The sequence below is a fragment of the Diceros bicornis genome, assembly GCF_020826845.1.
Source record: "Diceros bicornis minor isolate mBicDic1 chromosome 30 unlocalized genomic scaffold, mDicBic1.mat.cur SUPER_30_unloc_3, whole genome shotgun sequence".
Lineage (NCBI taxonomy): Eukaryota > Metazoa > Chordata > Mammalia > Perissodactyla > Rhinocerotidae > Diceros > Diceros bicornis.
The window spans coordinates 2,849,690-2,864,998 of NW_026690901.1; positions in this window are offsets into that span (position 1 = coordinate 2,849,690).

Sequence of the window (15,309 nt, forward strand, 5' to 3'; positions counted from 1 at the left end):
AATGTACACTTGATAGAGCTCTCTCTGGGTTACTCTTTCAAAACAACCATCCCAGTTGATGAATATTTAATGGGGACTCTGTCAGTCCCAAAGCTGAGAAAGGCAGTTCTCAAAGCTCCAGCAGGTCCTTGTAGAGGAGAGCGTTGGTAATCAGTGCCATCCGAGTTTAGATGAGGCATGGTCTTTCTCAGGATGTTAGAACTGAGTGGAGTTCTCAGATGCAGCCCAGTGACTCTAGACCTGAGCCCTGCTCAGAAGCCAGTTGACTTGTCATTCGCTCTGAGCCTGGTGTCTTCCCTCTGCTCGTGCCCCTTTCTGCCATTTCTCATGCTTTTCCTGACTCTCTCTCTTTCCTACACCTTCTTTCTTCTTTTTTCTCTTTTTCTTAGTTTTACTCTCTATTATATTCCTTCTCTTTATCACTTTTTCTGTCTCTTATTGTTCTCATTCATTTTCTTTGTATTTTGTAGTACAGTTACTTTGTACATCACTGTCATCTTAAAATCTTGACCCTCTACAACTCCTATACTTCAGCTAGCTATGTTTTTTAAAGATTTTATCTATTTTTTATTTTTTTCCCCCAAGGCCCCAGTAGATAGTTGTATGTCACAGCTGCACATCCTTCCAGTTGCTGCACGTCGGACGCTGCCCCAGCATGACCAGTGAAGCAGTGCGTCGGTGCGTGCCCGGGATCCGAACCCGGGCCAACAGCAGCGGAGCGTGTGCACTTAACAGCTAAGCCACGGTGCCGGCCCTCAGCTAGCTATTTTGAAGAGAGTATTTTGATAAATTTCTATTAGATGTTATAACATGCTGATTCAAGGAAATAAAAACTATCACAAATGAGATGGGGATGAAGAGTGAATTCAGTTCAAGTAGCCATGGAATTAGACAGAGGGAAACTGAGAGCTTAGGTCTAGGTGTTCAAAATATTTCCTGATACATATTAGTAGTTCATTGTTGTGGTAAACTGCACAGAGTCTTATTTACTGCTGGAGCCAAGATGTTTGCTCCTTGGGGCAACTCATCAGACCTCGGCCTATAGAAAAGAAGCTAGGAAACATTGCATGCATATCTAATGTGAATATCTGTTAGTGTTCCTCCAGGAGACACCTTGGGCTCTTCCCTGAACTATCTGACTAGAAAAAGAGGAAGAGAAGGTTTTCTCCATCTGCACAAAACCAAGACCTTATCTTGAGTTTGAGAGAATTGGAGGTGACTGAAAACAAAAGTGTTCCCGAGTTTGGATTTGCTTTAACAAGAACTATTGGCTGGTTTTGATGTTAAAGGTCTTTATTCAAAATTGACTACCTCTAATGCTAAGTTCAGAGTGGAGATTTGTCAGAAGAATCCCTTTTTGATTAAGTCACTGAAATACAGTATTTGGGAGAACGGTTATATTTGAAGGTCACTTGTTCATATTCTGTTGCCACAATGACATCTGTTGGTAAGTGACTACTTCATGCTATTCTCGATGATTTCTGTTTGAAAGACATACTGAGCTTGATAAATAAATGGCAAGCAATAGGATATATTGGAACACATGAGGAAGCCATTTGGGGTAAAGCTAATTCAGCCTGAATTTGTTTTTCCAAAAGGGTCTGTCGCCTGCACTGTGTATCTGCTTTGCCACGTCCCAAAGAGAAGAGTAAATGCCCTTAAGATAAGAATGTATCTTCCCCCTCATTGGCATTTCCTTAAGGATAAGCATTTCTCCCTAGGCTAGGATTTGATTGCTGCAGTCATTCTGTGACCACCCAGCTCCAGACAACAGACGTGACACCAGCCATGACCATCGAGACAGCAGATCTGCTCTCCCGCTCTGTCCATCAATAGCTATTCTGGCAGGGCAATCTGGCAGAGCTGATCTCATGGCTATTGTAAAAGGGACATTGCAATCACTTGCGATACATTCTCTTTGACGGTATATAACTGCTCTGTACACCCCAATTCTTCGGTGCTCTTCCTTCCTTAGGGAAGGAAGGCCACAGGTCATGGTCCTCAAAAGTTGGCTCATAATAAACTCACCCCAATTTTGATTTATAGATTGATTATGGATTATTTACGTCGACAAGCTGATGTGAAGGAAGTAGTAAAGGCACAGTTGTACCCGTGTTGCCTGACATAAAATCTTTCCTCCCTCTTTCCCTTCCCAGGATGCCCACTCTTCATGGTGGCACCTACTTCCATGGTGTCATCATTCTTCTGATCACTCCTTTCATTCCCTCTTACAATTACTCAACAAATATTTAAACACCTACTGTATGCCAGGCTTGGGATACACTAAGGAAAAAATTTTCTACAAAATCTCTGTCTTCACAGAACTTGTTTTTGTTGGTTAAGTGAGATAATGGATCAGTAGGCAGACAAGTGAATTACATAGTCTATCATGTGATGATCTGTGTCAAGAAGAATACAAGTGACAGGAAATGGGGAGAGCTAGAGAGTGAGTGGGTTGCTACTTTAATTAGAGAGACCAGGGAGGCTGGAGCAAGGCCCAGAGGGAAGGGACAGAGCAGGAGGACATGCAGATATCCCAGGGCTGCAGAGATGCTGTGGAGGAATTGTGACTCGGATGTTGTTGGGCAGCAAGAAGCCAGTGTGGCTGGAGCACAGTGAGCAAGAGGGGAAACACAGAGAAGCTTTGAGATGCCGGGGAGGGTGAGCAGATGAAAGAAGGCCCCTGGGCCCATCAAAACTGTGCTGTAAGTGAAATGAAAACTTTCAGTGTCATTTAACTATACGTTATACAATTTAAGTAGTAAATACCTTTTGTTTTTCTATAGTCTTGTCAAGTACATCAACTAAAATGCTGCTAAATTGGGAATGTCTAAATTATCCCCAGGAGTGACTGCTGTATCTTGTCAGCCTTCTGGTCTGCACAGCAGTCGGGGGTGGGAGTGATGTGACAGTCAGGAGAGGAACTCTACTCTTCAGGTTGTCACCAACTGTTTGTGTTATGTTTCATCTGTAAAATGCGGAGGACGGAAAAGATGAGTGGTTTTCAGACTCCGATCCATGGAGCGCTGGATATTCCTGAAGGCTCTTGGTTTTTGTTTGTTTGTTTTTGTGAGGAAGATCGGTCCTGAGCTAACATCTATCACTCCTCCTCTTTTTTCTGAGAAAGACTGGCCCTGGGTTAACATCCATGCACATCTTCCTCCACTTTATATGGGCTGTCACCACACCATGGCCTGACAAGTCGTGCGTCGGTGCACGCCCAGGATCCGAACCGGTGAACCCTGGGCCGCTGCAGCAGAGCGTGCACACTTAACCGCTTGTCCCACCCAGCTGGCCCTGAAGGCCCTTTGTTTTTTTTCTTATGTTTATAAAGTTCGATGTAAGCTTCACGTAGAAGAGAGTGTCCCCTAGTTTTAAAAAGATTCTTGGACTTGGTCCTCACTTAGGTTTTCCAATATGAAGAATTTGCAGTCTCACAGACTCCCAAAGGACAGACAAAAGGAGCAAGATCCCTTTTTTCCGAGTGTCTCTTGTGACAGTGCTCATTGTCTCTCATTCAAACCAGAAGGTGATTTGTCAATAGTGAGATATAACATTTGAGACCCCATCCTTCAAGATGGCTGAGTTGTCGTCCATCATTTTACAGACTTATGCTAAGTGAATAATATAAAAAGTGAATGTCTCAGCAGGTACTCTCTGACACAAAATAGAAACTAGGAATTGAGAAAAGTAATTATGATTGATGTCTGTCAATAAGGGCATAGGGCTAGTCTAATTCAAAAGTAATTAAAGGCATGAGTGTTAGTCACTGTACATATTAAATATATTGAAAAGTATTCATGTTCTCATAACACAGAATTATAACTGGAAGATAAACTGGATGTTTTTGGTACTTATGGTTAAAGATATATTTTATTTAGTTTTGTTTTCCAATTGAGAAAATGAGAAAATTTATTTTTTAATATATTGACTATCTTCTTCCTTTCCAACTTAGAATCTCAATCTGCTATTTTGGAAACTCTGAAAAATATATTCAGATGCTGTTCAACAGGTAAGAAAATCTTGTTAGGATGTCAAATCCTTTTCTCTCTTATTTATCATAAAATTGTGACAGACTCTCATTTACCTTCCTGTCTGCCCATCTGACTAGGCCACCTTGTTTCTCTAAGCCTGCAGGGGAATCCAGTCAGGTGGAAGGGGATGTTTTCTTCCACTTACACTTTGCAGAGAAAATCAGCCTTGAAGTGGAACTGAGCACATGCTTTTCAGAAGCTGCATCATTCTCTACCCAGCCGGAACATTGGGCCTGACAACAGCTGGATCCAGCAGAAAACTGGGCACTCTAGGAGATGTCATGTGGAGATGTGCCTGGCTGGACTAATAGTCACATGGATATGAGTTTTAAAAAAATCTCTCAGAGCTTTTCCAAAATCCAATAATATTCTTAAGTTGCTGTAGTAGATGAAACATTAGTTAGTGTCTTTTTAATTTCAACAGAAGCTTTTCTTTTTTGTTACTAAAGAACCCAAATTTCATGTCTTTTTTTCTTGTTACCAAAGTGGACTTACTATTAAAAACAAGAAACCTTCAAGAAAGGAAACACTCATATGGAATAGAAATTGTGGGTAGCAATTGCTACTTTTTTATATAAAATCATCTGTTTTATTTATTTACACTTTCTCGCAACTGTGCTTTTGAAAATAACTTAGTATTAGAAATTACCAGTAAGAAGAGGATGTGCTCCCTTGAGTGTGGTCCAGTAGAAGTCAGGTGACTCAGACCTGAGTTCTAGGCCCAGGTCTGTTTCTGGTTAGTGTGTGACAACGTACTTAGGCTCTCTGGAATGTAGTATTCATTTCTGTAAAATTAAAGAATTTGATGATTTTTGAGAACTTTCCCAAATATTAAATGACTTCTCTTTTAAAAAGTAGAAAGATCCTTCTCAAACTTATAAATTATCAAAAATTTTTTGTGACCTTTCACTTACCAAGAACAATTGATGTCCCTTCAATTGTATTGATTGAAAATAAAGATCATAAAAGTATATATTTGGTAATCTAATAAATGAATTAGCATAAAAATGAGCCAGGAATAATTCCTGATCAATCAAGATAGTACATTATGAAAGTATTACTGTTTGTTACAGTATACAAAATTATGACTGTAAAATAGTATATTTTTGCTGTCTGTAAGTTTATATTGTTACTCATATATCACCATTAACCCTATTATGTTTTACAAGAAATAAAATGTCTTGAAAGGAAAAAACAATAAAGCAACAGCCCTGCATTACACATGAAAGTTGTGCTCCCCCTGGAAGGAAAATGAGGATACAACATTGGTCGAGTACTTCATTTTGTAATCCACTGGCTCCTTTCAAAAATATAGCTATTATTGTAAGAGTAAAGATATTCTTAAGAATAGTGCCACAAAACAGTTTTTCCAGCTTCTTTTTGTCAGAGCTGAGACCTACATCAGGCTGGGGCACTTGAAGAGGCATGGGGGACTCAGCTGAGAGTGGCCTAATTACTGTGAGATGATTAGCCAATAACAGATAAGACGGAGAAAGATTAAAAAGAAGTGAAGGGAAATAAAGTTGGAAATAATTAAGAAAAATGGTGCCTTCAAAATATCCTCTCATTATTTTTATAGCTTTTTATTTATTTTACTTATTTTTTGAGGCATGACTAGGATAGTATGTTAGATTTTTCTAAACCCTTATCTCCAGGGCATATATTACTGAGTTCTTCGTTATAAATGATAATGCCAAAGAAAACCTTGACAAAAGTATTCTGTACTATCCACAAGGACAAAACATGTACAACATTGCTCTATATATTAAGAGTCGAGCTGTAATAGTCAAGATATATATTCATGTGTGTAAAATTATAAAGATTTTCTAATTTTCTCGGGCTGTGAACCGTGGTAAAATATACAGGAATAAGCAGGAAACCTGAAAAACCAGGTGATTTAAAACACCTAATATTACAGCTGGACCATCCAAGGGTGAAATCAATTTAAATTTCACACCTTCTCCTTTCCTCGTAGCCAGTGATTTGTCTGGAAGACAGAAAACACATAAAATTAATTGAGAGTTAAGAGTATTTGGAGGCAGTTGAGGTTAAGCACTCAACAATGATGTCCCTTACTTCAGGAGCCATTGACTTTTTGTCATACGTTTACTTTATACACGGGTTCTCTTCTTAGATTATTTCTGTATGTTTCTTAGAAGAGAGACAGGGAAGGAGACTTAACTATCAATCTACTGTGGGCCAGTTCCTTTACTGTATTCCCTTATGCAATTCTTACAGTAATCCGTAGAAATACTCCACTGACTTTTTGCAGGTGTCATGTTTTTTGTCTTCATTGCTCCTCTGGGCTTTCTCCTACAGTCCGTGCTGTGCAGTAACATACAGTACAGAGACTGGTGAACATAATACTGTTGCCCTGCACCAAACGGTCACATCACGCATTTTTCTAATTATGAAAGAATTACATACTTTGTAAAAAAAGTCAAATTACACAGATCTATGTAGAGTAAAGTGAAACCCTCCACTTCTATCCCCTTCCCTGCACACTCACTCCCCTACTCAGAAGGAACTATTGTTAAGAGGTTGCAGCTTATTCTTCTGGACATTTCCTATGAATTTATAAATACACATAAAGATTTTTTTAACATAAATAAATTACATAACTACATCGTTTTGCAACTTGCTGTTTCCCAAAACATATATCATAGACGTCTGTCCTTATCAGTGCACGTCATTCTAACTTAGCTTTTTAGAAGTTTTAGAGCTACTCCAAAGAACAGGAATACCATGATCTCTTTATTTCTTCTTTGATAGAGATGGGGTTATTTCCAGTTTCACTATTATACATAATGCTGCAGTAAGATCCTTATATGGAATTTATTACACTGCTATTCAACTGCTCAATTTGCTTTGTTCCCTTTTAGTCAGAGACTATGATATATTTTTAACAATTTTATGGGAATTATTTTATAGGGAAATTAATTTTATCTCTGAATCAAGACCTTTATGGGGAAACTGGACTTCAAGGTCATCCATCTCAGTATTCTGGAGAAAAATCATGAAACTTAGAAGATATTATGCTTGCTGCATCACATTCTAACAAGTCACGTTAACAATTTAAAGTTGAATATTTGGACTGGCCCGGTGGCGCAAGCGGTTAAGTGCACGTGCTCCGCTGCAGCGGCCCGGGGTTCGCGGCGACCCAAAGTTCGCAGTTTCGGATCCCGGGCACTCACCGATGCACTGCTTGTCAAGCCATGCTGTGGTGGCGTGCCATATAAAGTGGAGGAAGATGGGCATGGGTGTTAGCCCAGGGCCAGTCTTCCTCGGCAAAAAGAGGAGGATTGGCAAATGTTAGCTCAGAGCTGATCTTCCTCACAAAGCAAAAATAAAAAACAAAATAAATAAAGTTGAATGTTAGTATAGCCTCTACAGTCTTTGTTCAGAAGAAGGATGACTTTTTCTTGTCTTGAAAACTTCTGACTCCAGGGGCTCTCAGTTGGGCTTCAGAGAGGATAAGATGTTGGTGTTGTATCTGTTTCTCTTCAGCTGTAGGCTGCATCTTCTAAAGATCATAGAATTGAACATGGTCCAATCTATATATATGATTTGTGTCAAAAATTCAAAGTAATGAACCCAAGATAGGAACCTATAACTTTGGTTCATTTTAAAGTTTTTATTTATTTATTTATTTTTCCCCCAAATCCCCAGTAGATAGTTATATGTTATAGCTGCACACCTTTCTAGTTGCTGTATGTGGGGCGCGGCCTCAGCACGGCTGGAGAAACGGTGCGTCAGTGAGCACCCGGGATCCGAATCCGGGCCGCCAGCAGCGGAGCGCACGCACTTAACCGCTAAGCCACTGGGCCGGCCCTATAACTTTGGTTCTTAATGAAGAATTTCCTTTCATATCCTCAAGTCTCTGTGATTACTAGTAAAAACTCACCTATGGATGAAGAGATGTGGTTCTGCTGGCAATGTCTGGCTTGAACATCCATAGTTAAGGCTGCCACATCCCTAGGTAGATTAGACTTGACCTCTCCATGACCTCTGCCCTTGTTCTTTGACGTGGGAAAAATAAGAATTTAAAAAAGCTGTTGTTACTAGCACTGAATGCTAGAAATGTCCATTAAAGAGTGAGTTTGATTTGGTAAACCAAAGGGAGTATAAGCAGAACAAAATCTTTAATATCTATGAAATTTCAAAAAGTTCTATTTTTTTTAAATGTAACTCTATTTTTGCAACAATGCAAAAAATATATATATGAATGCAATATCCCTGTGTCCATTTCTTAACTTGTTTCCATTGATTTGATGGATTTATCCTCTAATCAGGATTTCAAGTGTGAAAGAACATCTTGGTATTTCAAAGAAAAGAAGCCATTGATATTTTATTTTCTTTTAGCTCGGCATCCTACAGGTTTGAGGAATAAATTATCATGTAATGATAAAATGATTCTGAAATCTAATTGTTAATTACAGGGATGTAAGGGATGATTGAATGGTGGTTCATCCCCATGGTCAGGGGTATTGTACACATGGACATGTAAACACGAATCAGGAAGCTGCTTCAGCCCCGTGACATCCCTGAGAACCACAATGCAGGAGGATCTAGGGGCACAGCCCTTTGCCTCGATCTCCTGGGTTACATGTAGATCCAGAGGTCTTGACAGTGGCTTCAGAGCAGCTAACATTTATCTATTTCTCCCCTTCCTTCTCTCCAGCTTATCTCAAACAGTCCTGAATATCATGTTTTAAAGTAAGGCCAATTATAGTTATTTACATGAGCTTCTTGTTCATTATTGAAGAGTAATAATCAGGCATAACATTAAATATCATTAAATCTACCTAAATAAATTTGTTGTACCTTTTAATTGATTAGAACACTAAAGTTGGTTCAGAGTTTGATATTCACCAAGTGTGTTAATCTGCTTACAACTGCCGTGTGCCTCACTCCTCTTAGAAGTGTATCTTTGGCCCATCACAAGATTTTAATGACTCAAATCATCATAAATTAAGATAATGCACTGTCTTTTTGATGACCGGGAAGCACATGGGTCCATTTTGGAAATATGCCCATCTGTCTTTGCTCCCCATGGGAAGTTTCTTGTCACTAGGTCTCCAGGTGGCTTGCACAAGCCCTAGGTCTGTAATAGCTTGGTGCCTCTCCTTCTACTTGGGGTAGAAATAAAAGAGGACAGAGAGATTTATTAATGTTTTTGTTGCATGAATTCTTCTATGAAGACCATCCATGCATATTGTTCTGGATAGCTCTCTGTTCCTAAGACTACTAGTTATTTTAAGGGCTTGTCAGAAACTGTGAAAGGTCTGATGTTTTACCTTAATTGCAAACCAATAAGTTAGCCTACAATGGTCTTACAGATGGTGGCAAAAGTCAAGAGACCCATGCTTCAGAGACAAAGGACTTAATGACACAACAATAGCAGTGGCCAGAGTATCAGCGTTTGCACCAGTTCAATAAATCTCACTTCCTACAGGGTGATACACAGTGGGCCAGGTAACATGCAGAGAGATGTAAGATCTCAGAGCCTAAGGAACTCAAATCTTTGATAACGGGCAAGATGTCTGCTAACCTTTGTCCTGGGGGGGTGTTATTTTTATTATACTGGGCAGTAAGCAAGGCTGCCCTTGGCTCCAGAGGAGGCCACTATTTCTATCTTCCAAGGCTGACAGCTCTACACACATCCTTGAAAAGACAGCCTGGTTTTACTGGCTTTCAAAGATAAGCTTGAACGAGACTTGATCATCATTCAGTTCTTCTGTTTCTTTTATTGAGATTGTGCAAATATGCTCTTTTCTCTGTAAAGTTCACTAACTTTATTCATACATAAGAGATGCTTTTGGTTTTATTTATTAAGTTGAAATTTTCTTATTAGAGAAAATGATGAAACTATTATGGGTTGGATGTGAAAGTATGTTTTTTCAGGAAAAATGTGAAAGTAGATAGGTGCTCGCAGAACTTTGCCACAAGGAGCTGATGACAACTTAAATGATTTTAATTTGAATACTGTTTTGTACAACTTTCTTCCATCTTACATCATCCTCTCTGCTTTCTGTAATTCCCATATGGGAATGGGGCAGTTTCAGGGATTCACTGAACTCATATACAGTATTCAAATGATTTTGTCTGTTGTGTTTTTTTAATTGAGATAAAGTTGACATACAACATTAAATTAGTTTCAGCGGTACGACATAATGATTCAATGTTTGTATATATGTTGAAATGATCACCACAATAAGTCCAGTTAACATCCGTCCCCATATAGAGTTACAAATTTTTTCTCTTGTGATGAGGACATGGCATATTTCAAGGTGCAGAAGAATCAACGATGATGTCATACTTTTCCATAGACAGCTTGATGAATTTGGACATAAGCATACACCCTTAAGACCGTCACCACCATCAAGGCCACAAACATATCCATCATCACCCAAAGCTTTCTCTCACCTCCTTTATTACTATTATTCTCTGGTAAGAACTCTTAATATCTACTCTATTAGCAAATGTAACATATGCGATACAGTCTTGTTAGCTGTAGGTACTATGCCGTATCCTAGATTTCCAGAACTTATTTATCTTGATAACTGAAACTTTGTATCTTTGAACATCAGCTCCCCATTTCTCCATCTCCCCAGCCCCTGGCAACCACCATTCTAACCTCTGCTTGTGTGAGTTTGACTATTTTGGATTCCACAAATAAGGGAATATTTGCCTTTCTCTGTCTGCCTTATTTCACTTAGCACAATGTCTTTTAGATGCATTCATGTTGTCAAAAATAGCAGCAATTCCTTCTTTTTTCAATGTTGAAGAATATGCCATTTCTTTATCCCTTCATCCATCAGTGACGTTTAGGTTACTTCCGTATCTTGGCTATTGTGAATTAGCTGCAATGAACATTAGAGGGCAGATATCTCTTTGAGACCCTGATTTCAATTCCTGTGGGTGTCTACCAGAAGTGGGATTGCTTTATCATAAGCTAGTTTTCATTTTTGGAGGAAATTCCACACTGTTTTCCATAATGGCTGTACTAGTTTACATTCCCACGAGAGTTCCTTTTCTCCACATCCTCACCAACATTTGTCATCTTTAGTTTTTTTGATAATCGCCATCATAACAGGTGTGAAATGATAGCTCATTGTGGTTTTGATTTGCATTCCCTGATTTGTGATGCTGAACAAATTTTCATACACCTGCTGGACACCTGTATGTCTTCACTGGAAAAATTATACTCTGGTCCCTTGCCCATTTTTTAAATTGATTTGTCTTTTTGTTTTTGAGCCAAACAAAAAAAGAGAACAAAATTTCCAGGCATTATGGGTGCTTCCCAGTTGATGCAGATGGCTTTGTATTTACAGTGGTACAAAAAGATCATGTTTCGTGCTTTTTCTTCAGTTTGTCATAAGACCAGCAGTAGCTGCGGCACGGCAGATAATCGGGATCTTCTGGGTTTGGAGGATTACAAAATAAATGAGTGGTAAGGAATTTTTTATTTTTCCAAGGAAATTATTGTGATCATACTCCATGGAATCCAGGATTGTGAGGTGTAGGAGGAAATTAAGGTGAGTATCGTTGATCTGGCGTTACTACTGATCTTGAGGGACAGGTATCTACTGTATGAATGTTTGAATAAAAATATTAGAGATCAGGAATTTGTGGTGGTTGAATATGTTTTGTGAATTATTTACTTTTGAACATAACCATTTGGATTATGTGAACATCTGGGATATGGGAGTAAGTTGCTAACAGGGAGTGGTTGATAACGTCACTATTGATTTAATCTCTATGAACACCAAGTGGTCAATGGATTAAGCAAATGAGTAGACAGAAAACACAGAAATGGTAAGATTTGAGATTTACTAAAGGACTGGGGGCCGACTGTCCTGAGAGGGAGTGCCAGGACTTGTGCGGTTGAGAGTGACAGGGAAAAGAAGAGAATAGACTAACACTCAAACAAGGAGGGCGTGTTAACAGGATGGAGGGGGGAAATGATCTGGTGGAGCCTTGAGTTTTGACCTTGAGCTTTCTGTTCTTGATGCAAATCTGCCTGATGACATCCCAGGACACAGGTCAGATCTGTGCAAACCAAAGCTTGGTTTAAGCATTTCCATTCTTTTGAGGTTGTCCAGTGACATATTCAAGAGGCCAGTTACTAAAATCCCAACCCATCCTGTCAATGACTGGTCTCTGAGAGGACAACTTGGACCAGCCCCACCAGATCTGCTGGCCCGAGAGACCGCAAGGACTCCAGGCCTGCAGCAGTTCAGGACAACTCGTAAGTCCTTTCAATCTTGCCAAAAAGATTGTAAAAACTTGCACCTAGTCACACAGGTGAATCCCTGCCAGGTGTGCTCGCAGGTGGTCTGCATTCCAGGTCCCATTCCCACTCCTGCTGGTCTTCAGATTTGGCAGAGATGATTCCAGGAACTGATCTGTGCATTCCACAGCTCCACTGTGGAGGTATCAGGAAGGAGGAAAGGGCAGTGAAGAGCACAGGAGCGAGACTGGTGATAGCACTGATGGCGAACACACTTGCTAGCAAGGCAGAGAAAGTGAGGGTCTAAGAAGACCATCCTGACAGCAGATGAAATGGAGCAGGCACTTCAGTGAGGTCTCTTGGCAGCGTCCCTAATGTTTCCTTGCTTTGAGCTCTTGAAACTTTAAAATATATTGATACTTTTCTTTTATTAAACTCTGTTTCGAGACATAGAAAATATAGACAACAGTTTATTTCTGAGGTGAGAGGTTGAGTTTCAGGTGAGGAGAGAATGATCTTCCTTTTTCATGCTGTTCTCTCATTTTCCTTTAATATGTATATTATTCATTTGTACTTAAAGTCAGCAGCGAGTTATCAATGTCAAGGGATGATTCAGTTTTTCCCCTCACAGTCACAGTAAAACCTACTAAAAATGGATTATTCTTTTTGTATAATATTCCAATAGATTCTAAAATATTATTTCAAACACACTTTTGTGTCTATGTTCTCAAATTAGATATTTACTTCTAGGTCTCCATTTTTCTGTTCTCTGTTGCATGCTAATTCAGAGTTGCATCTAAGGAAATACCAGATTTCCCTCAGTTTTTTAGATCCATATGTGTTGGAAATTTGATTCATGGAGATGAACACGGCAGTTGGGGGATCGTGCTATTATCAAAAGAGATCTTCTCAGTATCATTAATGCTGAAAGAACCCACTGCATGTTGGGATTTAATTGTCTATTTGAGGGATCAAGCTTTCACTATTGGCACTTCTCTTTCTCTTAGGAGGGAAAGTACAGCCTTCCCAGTCTTTCCGTTACCAAATCACTTTCCTGGGTGGCTGTGCCGTGGCAGGAATGGCTTGGGATGCCGGGAACCAGGATTCATTTTCAGCTTCTGGTTGTCCTGAGAAGGCTTCCCTGGCAGAGTGCAGCCTGTGTGTCTGGGTGACACTTGCAGCCATCAGAAATGAGGGGATAACTCACAAGTGCCAAGCGATTCATCTGGTCCTTGTCTTACAGGGTGTTCCCAAGGGATGAGGTTCAAAATGCCACTTGGTAACCATTTGAAAGCTCCTAGTCATGGGGTGGGTTCTCGGGGCGAGCTCAGAGCAGTGTCTGTTCACCACCAGATGGGAAGTATTTCAGTATTTTAATTGGTAAGGCTGTGTTCATGCACGTCCATGGACAATCAGTTCAGTGGCATTCCCTGCTGTAGCCCCTCACACCCCTGTCGTGCCTCATCTTTGAAAGCTCCAAACAGTGTTCACACCCCAGCAGGTGGTGGTAATGTAACCACAGCCCAGGACTGGGGACAAAAACACAAAAACCCAGAGGCAACACAGTTTATGGGCTCGGGCCCAATTGCCCCATTTGGACGAGTTGATAACACCAACACTTAGTGTGTAAACTGGAGGATTGTCCAAGACCCTGGACCTCAGAATTACACGGGCTCAGAAGTCACCTTGGATAGCAAGGGACAGTGTGAGGTCACTCACTGGCTGGGATTATGGTCCCTTATACTGACAAAGTAGAGCTTACCCGAGATCCATCAGGCCAAGCGAGGGAGGAGGCTTGGGGCCTTCTGGGGAATTTCTGCCCTAAAGGGAATTGCATAAGGAAGGCAGGGGTGCTGAAAATCCTAGTTCACAGGGAGCAGCCATGTTTATGGAACGAGGCCAAGCAGTACCCTTGAAAAGCTGCATCACAAATCTTTCCTCCTGGATACAGAACAAGCAGGAAAAGGAATTCAGAGTCTTGGACAAGGATCCCAGCAGGATTCAAATCCAGGTCAGGGGTGAACAGGGAGCCCCTAGAGGGGCCTCAGGAGCGAGGTCCTGCCTGCCTTTAGTCCATTTGCAAATGACCTTCCTTGGGCCTTGTCCTCTCCACGTGCACGTTTTGATCTTTTTACATTGTTTTCCCCACTTAGAGCTGATGCAATTCAAGAGATTGAACTAGAAAACTACAAGTTCCTAAAATTTAGTCAAAAGAAATCTCAAAAAGAGAAGCAGAAAACGTTGCCTGTTCCTCCAGAATGTAGAAAGGCAGCCCCTGCCTGTGACACGACATTGTCCTGGGTAGTGCTGTTTTAAAGACACCCACATTTCAGTGGTTGTTGCTCTGCCTGTGAAACTACCTTCAACCTTAAAATCCCAAAAGAACGGGCAGGGACCATGTCTGCTCCTGGAGGAGCTGAATGATACTGAAATGAACTGGTCTTCGGATTTATGGGGACTTGGGATTGTCCCCACTAACCAGGGAACGGGCTGGCCCTTCTCCCTTTGCCCACATACAATAAGCTGAAGACCCAGAAGAGTTCGTGATTCGAGGAGAAATGTGAGATTCAGTGTCTCACTTACATGCCTACAGAAAGTGACAGAACCACACCACAACTCCCAGGCTCTAAAGGGAAGAGGACTTTAATATAATATTCAAATATGGCGTTTATAATTTACAACAAATAACTACTGTCCCTCCCCATTGTGTGAATAGGTGCTAGGGTAGAGACATCAGGGAGCTGGGGTGGGGTGGTCCCCTCTCTCTTGGGTTTCAGGGGACCTCAGAGATCAGCTTACAATGCTCCCCTTCCCGTCAGGTGGGAGGAGCTGGCCCAGTGCAGGGAAAGCCTCCCAGCTGTGTCCTCGCTGCTGAGAATGGGGCTGTGGTCAGCCACTGGTACAGGGCTCGGTGTTGGGGCCTGGGGACTGAGTAGAAGAGTCGGGTTATCCTGGGGGGCCTCCCTCAGTATCATGGCCCCCACCCTGTCCCCACTGCACTGAGTGCTCCAGACTCTGTGCTCAGTGCTGTCACCCACCAGT